Source organism: Leptodactylus fuscus, chromosome 5 (genome assembly GCF_031893055.1).
Source record: "Leptodactylus fuscus isolate aLepFus1 chromosome 5, aLepFus1.hap2, whole genome shotgun sequence".
NCBI lineage: Eukaryota > Metazoa > Chordata > Amphibia > Anura > Leptodactylidae > Leptodactylus > Leptodactylus fuscus.
In genome coordinates this window covers 24,942,779-24,950,057 of record NC_134269.1, presented here as the reverse complement: position 1 = coordinate 24,950,057, position 7,279 = coordinate 24,942,779, and positions in this window count along the sequence as shown.

The following is a 7,279-nucleotide window of genomic DNA, read 5'->3' as shown; positions in this document are numbered from 1 at the left end:
AGGCCACAAAAAAATGGCCACTTACACAAGCTTACTGTGTAAGTGGCCACAAGAAAATGGCTGCTTACACAGCTTACTGGGTAAGCGGTAATTTTCTTGAGGCTATGGGCATGTGCAGTCGGCTCTAAAGGCAGAAGAAGAATAGCCTTTCTTAAAGGGGCTCTATCACTGAAAAAAGTCATTGCATAGGCTTTAGAAATGCTATTTCACACTTACCTTTAGTATGTAGATTGCCTCAGTGGTCTCTGAATAAGTCCGTTTTTATTCATATGCTAATGAGCCTCCAGCCAGCACAGGAAGTTCCCAGCAGCATTCGTCTCTTCTATTATCTCCTATGTGTGTCTGCAAACAGGAAGCTGAGTCATCAGCAGCAGCAGCCTCCCATAGGAAACAACGGGAGAGGAGTGCACGATGTATCGTGCACCAGTCTAATTAGCATATGGATAAAAACGGACTTATTCAGAAACCACTGAGGCAATCTACATACTAAAGGTAGGCGTGGAATAGACTTTCTAAAGGCTATGAAAAGATGTGATTAGTTAAAAATGACTTTTCCCAGTGATAGAGCCCCTTTACGGCTATTCCTACGTGTTAGTCGGAAAAAAAAGGGTGTCCAATGATAGGATCCCTTTAATATATGCGCCGACAGGTGCAGGGAAGCGGAGATTTATGAAGAGGCTGTGGCTGATGTCCCAGCACCAGGAAGAAACTACCATGGATATCCGTTTTAATTCATGCCATTATTATAAAAAATAAGTAGGGCATTCACACAATATGGCGGGCAAGGAACACATGCAAGATGTAAGAAAGGGCCTTGTGCCAAAGGAGCTCCTCAATGTTTCCCTCTACAGCAGAAAACTGGCTCAGAGACAATGATGTATTCTCCCCCATTGTTCAACATGACAGATTTCCTTTAGCTCTCTGCCATAGCTAACATGTCTACTAACATATGGAAAGGTTTTTCAAAAATGGCGCCGACTGCACCACAGCTGTGGAACCCCCACTGTTTTACACAGCAGGGACCTGGTAGTGGTGTCTGTGATCAGAGATGGCTGTCCTCACAGGCATTCATCCTCTCACATGCCATGGTCAGATGCAACTATGGCACCCAATAGGTTATCTTACTTTTACAACACAACCTTCTGAAATGGGAAGACACCACCATGCCTCCATAACAGTTGAAGCACTCCGTGTATAGGAACGCCCATGGTTAGTATTGTAGTGCCTGGATCCTGGGCTCAAATCTGACTAAAGGCAACATCTGCATGGTATTGTTGTATGTTCTCCGGTGTATGCGTGCGTTGCCTCCGGGCGTTACAGTTTCCACCCACAGTCCAAAGACATACTGATAGGGAATTTATATTCTGGGTCCTACTATGGATGGTGGGTGGCAATTTCTGTAGAGCGCTGTGGAATATGTTGGTGCTATAAGCGAGAGACATAGATTACTAGTTATTCTGGTAGCTCTACCCGATCAATCTGCCCCCCTCTGGAGATTGTGTCCTAGGTTTTTAAGGACCACTCACAGCCCCTGGGACAGCCAATTGGGCATCACTGCTATTGATCTTGAATACCAAACCTATGTCAAAATGACAACAACAAATTTTAGTAATGCACTTTACTCACAGAGGAATAAAAGCACATTAAATAGACAATTCTTCAGGACCGTGTTCTCATATAAATGTCTACCTTCCGCAGAAGGAGCATTACACTAGTACTTACGTTGGGAAGCAGGGAATATTAAATTCTTCATTGTTGTCCTGCAAATCCATCACAAGACTATTATAAAACAGCCTGAGACCGATACTTGTTATTTGAAGACTCCCGCTGCTACAGGGAGCGATCCTATAAAACACCGTATTAAAGGAAGGCTATTTCATTATCTTTATGGCCGATCTGTGTTGGTTCTAGAATGTTCAGTCTTCTGGGTCCTCGAGCTATTAATGATATGTCTGTGATTGTATCTACCCAACTATCACGTTTCTGATAATGCCCTGCTCAAGTCTAAGCATCAGGTGTCATGTATAGGTCTGTATTAGGCTATGTTCACACAGGCAACATGCTCTTACCAAGTCTTTTAGTAATGGAACCTACAAGGGTAAGGCTATGTGCACATGGGGGTTTTTGGTCCAGAAACTGAGGTGGAGGCCACCTCTGTTTCAGGATCAGAAAACGGGTAGCCGCAACGGAATACCAGTGCAGTGCACCAGCATCCAGTTGTGCACTCCGCTTTGGATTAGGCCCAATGAATGGACCTAGTTGGGAGGACGGAGTGTCTTCAGGCCAAACCACTAGGGGGGAATCGGCCTGAAGAATGAGCATGTCCGTTCTGGGAGCTGGAACAAACGGCTCCTGGAAAAAAGACCTGACTGGCTCCCATTGATTTCAATGGGAGCCGTCTTTTTGGCCAGGATTTTGAGGCGAATACTCCGTGTGCACTCAGCCTTAAAGCTGAGGCTGAGCTTCAGGTTTCTGCCATGGGTTTGCACACTGTTTGGTTTCTTTCAGTGGTGCTAGTCATATATATTGCAGCAAGTTAGGGCAGCTTTCTGGGTAAGAATGGATTGGCCACTGCCTCCCATTAAAAACTATTTAAGGCTCCATTCCCACGGAGTAACGTGCCGCTCATTTAGACACATAAACACGTATCAGAGCGAGGTGCTTCAAAGCAGATCCCATTGATTTCAATGGGTGCCGGCTTATGGACGCTACACATTGAAATCAATGGGAGGCTTTATAACCCATTGAGCCAAAGCCAGGAATGGATTGAGCAGAATGTAGAAGTATAAGAACTTCCCATAGATTTTGCATTTCTTTTGTAGCCATTCTTGGCTTTGTCTCATAAAACCAAAGCAAAATCTACAACAAAAAAAAGCTTTGTTTCCGCAATGTGGGGCCTCAGCCTAACTGTGTGGATGTCATGTGTTTTATGCTCAGAATCAGCTTAAAGGGATTCTATCATTAGAATACCCTTTTTTTTATTAAATACACATAGAAATAGCCTTAAGAAAGGCTATTCTTCTCTTACCTTTATTATTCTGATCTGCGCTGCTGTTCCTGAGAAATATCTAATTTCTTCCATATGCAAATTAGTTTTTTTTCGCACCACTGGGGGCGTCCCCCCGTGCTGCTTGAAAACTATCCAGCGACCCCTGTGTCTTCTTTTCCGGACCGCCTCTTCTCTCGCACTCCCATCGCATCTTCATTCAAAAGCGCCGACTGAAAACCAGGAATATCAACTGAACGGTGGTGCGGAGAAGACTTCTTTAAAGGTAGGAGAAGAATAGCCTTTCTTAAGGCTATTCCTACGTGTTAGTAGTGAAATATGGAGTAGAATCCTTTTTTTCAGGCCTACCACGTCGGAATAGCCTTAAGAAAGGCTATTCTTCCCCTACCTTTAGATGTCTTCTCTGTGCTACCGTTCCGGTGATATTCACGGTTTTCACTGTATGCAAATGAATCTCCAGACAGCACTGGGGGTGGTCCACCTGCGCTCAAAGAGCACTGGGGGCGTCCCCTGTGCTGCCTGCAGACTCTCCAGCAACACCCTCCATTTTCTTTTCACGACTGCCTTTTCTCCGCATCTTCAATCAAAAGCGCCGACTGTGCATGTGCAGCGGCCATTTTCCTGTGGCCTCTTATGCGATTGTCCGTTCGGCCACAGGGAAATGGCTGCCACACAAGCGCATAATGATCCACTGGACAAAGTTGCAAAAAACAATGATAGAATGGTGGTAATGGGGGGTTCATACTCACCTCCCTAAAAATAATAAGAAAAGCTAATCAAAACATTACGTGTACCTCAAAATGGTGCCACATAACAATGCAACTTGTCACTCAAAGAATTAGCCACAGAAATTTTTTTTAAAAATCCTTAAAGGGATAATGCACGATGCCTTTAAAGTCCATTTCTCTTATTCTATGGCACAAGAAAGCATATAATATCAGTAGTGTAAATCCTTAGATGTGAATACCAGTGGTCACTTAAGTTCAGTATCCGCTGGTTGAAACTATAACCCTATGGAAACTAGTGATTGGTTCAGAAGACTCCAAAATGTCACAAAAATATAAAAAAGAATCAAAACTAAAAAAAAAAATCAGCTAACTAGTATAGATGTAGCATATTTTTATGTAAATTCAGAAAGAGCTACCGGAAGGTGTAAATTACTTTCTATATTGTTGTTAGGAGCTTTACACAGTGCACCCAAAAATGATATGGAGCCACTCTCACCTGGTGAACAAATGAGGAACTCAGCCTGGCACAGATAAAGAATAGACAAGGATGTAGTACTGCGCTATACTGTAGAGAGGCGCTACTAGCCAGCCAGTTAGTTCCTGCACTTACTAATACCAAGCCTGGTTTCCAATGGTCCAGAATGTATGTAATAAATATTGTATCTTGAGGCCATTATAACCTATGGGACCAATGTATAGATGAGCAATAAGTAACCAAATAGCCTTACTGGGTATCTAAGGCCTGGTACACATCTCTGTTTGGGGAGTCCGCATGGGGACCCCCGAGCGGAATACCAAATGCATTGACTAGCAGAGAGCAATGAAAGCACATGGGCCCCATAGACTATAATGGGGTCCATGTGTTTTCCGTGCGGTGTCCGCACGAGTCATCCAGAGAGGAAGGTAGTGAAGACTGTGCGCAAAACACACAGACCCCATTATAGTCTATGGGGTATCGTGTGTTTTCATAAGCTCACCGCTTGTCAGTGCATTCGGTATTACGTTCGGGGGTACCCATAGAATACTGGACGCCGATGTGAACCAGGCCTAAGATAACCTCATTTTCTGAGATTTAGTTTTCCAAAAGCTTACACTTTGAAAGATTCTTGAGGTCTTACATTCTGTTGACTGTAACTCTCCTAATTTTCCGATAGAGGGCAGCATAATACAATGATACACCATCCGAAAACCCTACTCTCCCCCTCATCTTTAGAACATCTGATCACGTCTCTTGCCTTAGAAACAAATCTCCCTATAAATCCAACAGATTTGCTCTCGCTGCCTAGATTTTATTTTGAAAGAAAACCAAGCGCTCTGGAAAAAAACCAAGATTTAACAGTCCAGACTCAGCGGGTTTCATCTGCTGAATCCCGGGAGTCTGTCACAGAGGCTAACGACATATAAGAAACATTTGGCCTGTCTGATCGCTCATTCTTCCACCTAACCTTAAAACCGCAACAGGAAAAATACTATTACTCGAAGACACACATTACTGGGTTTACATCTCAACCACCTGTTCCTTATATTTCCTTATGGTTAGTTACATCAGTGCAAGTCATACCACTGAGTTCTAACTTCAGTCTCTTAGGCTCAGTTCATACAGGGTATTTCGGTCAGGATTTTGAGGCCGAATCCGCCTCAAATCCCTAACCAAAAAAACGGCTCCCATTTAAATCAATGGGAGTCGGACAGTTCTTTTTTGGCGAATTTACCTGAAGCCATTCATTTGGGCCTAATCTGGATCAGAGTGCCGCGATTAGATGCTGGTGCACTGCAGCGGCATCCACTCGCAGCTACCAGTATTTTGGACCGGATTCTGAGGCAGCCTCTTCTTCAAATTCCGGTCCAAAATACCCCGTCTGAACCCGGCCTGAGGCCTCGCTCACTATGACATCACGGGTTGCATTTTTACAGGATTTATGATGAACCAACAGTAATGTGTTTGTAATAGATCCTAATGGATCCCCCTTAAAGTGTACCTCCAATTATTAAACAATTTTACGTAAATGAATTGTACTTGTTAAAATAAGAAACTTTGTAATATAACTTATTAAGGAAAAATGCTTCTTTCTCCATTTATAGGCTTACACTAGGTTCACACTAACGCTCGGGGATTTCGTCTCCAGTTCCTCTTAAAATATATGGAGGGAAAAGTTCTGCAAGTAGGACTTTTCTCTCCACCGATTTCAGGTGGAAATCTGATGGTCCTCAACCTGGGGTCTGCGGGTTTCCACAGGTAAACGTTTTTTAAGCGGATAGGGTTTCCGTTTTTCAGACCCGAAGAACAGAAACCCGAACGCTATTGTGAACTTAGCATAAGTTAGGAGGAGGAGGAGGCTGCTGAAAAAAAAATCAAATACACATTCATCCGAACACGTTTTTGGTGAGCAATCGTGGCACCCAGCGCACGGTCAGCTTTCTCATCCCTAAAATTTCAACCAATATATGGCAAACACGTTTTTTCCATATTCTCATAGCCTCTGCTATCTCTCTAACCTTAATTTGACGATTTTCTAGCACCATTTGGTGAACTTGAGCAATGTTTTTGTTCGTGGTTGCAGTTATTGGCAGTCCCGAACGTTCATTGTCAAGCAAGCTGGTACGGCCACTTTTAAATTCAGCTGCCCAAAATTTGACGGTGGTACATGATGGTGCAGAATCCCCGTACACAGCGTCCAACTCGTTTTTAATTTGCGAAGGCGTATTGCCTTTCAAAAACAAATATCTAATGACAGCTCGATGTTCGATTTTATCCATTCTCATAAACCACTCACATCGACTCACTGCAACGACTGTCAAAGAAAAACCGCTGGTGCGAAATGGCTGAAATTTTTGTGAGTACATTCCAACGCATGTGCGAACACATTCCCCAAGTTTGGTTGACGAGTGTTGCCATCTACATGTGGAGGTTGGAAACTCTTCAGACTACCCTCGTATTGCAACTGTTAGGCTGGTCTTACACGGCCATAATGTAAGTCCGCAATTGAGGGTTTTCAATTGCGGACCATTTGTGGACACATTATACTCAATGCGGCCCCTTACACCACCGGATATTTTCTCCGTGGTGTGCCGGGACGCAACCATGGTCCACGATTTATACAGCAGGTCTGTAATGGCCGTGAATTGTGGCACTGCACGGACTCGGCCATAGAGCTCTATGGGCGAGTGTGGCAGTTCACGGGCGTCTGCGGTGTCTATGTTGATGATCAGCAACTTTTGGACCGTAAAGTCATTACAGCCGTGTAAGAACAGCCTTAGGCTCTGCTACACTGTGAGAGCATTTAACTCTATTATATGTAGTAAGATATGGCTCTACCACTGTACAGAGTGAATAAATGAATTATGAGCTACCCTGTTTCCCCGAAATAAGTCATCCCGCTAAAATAAGACATAGCAGAGGTTTTGTTGAATTATCTAATATAAGGCACCCCCCGAAAGTAAGACATCCCCCAATAATACGATAATAATCTTTCTACACAAAGATTGTATGAAGAAAAACATTTCAGCAGGCCAAACACTGTGCACAATGTTCCGTGTGCACAGG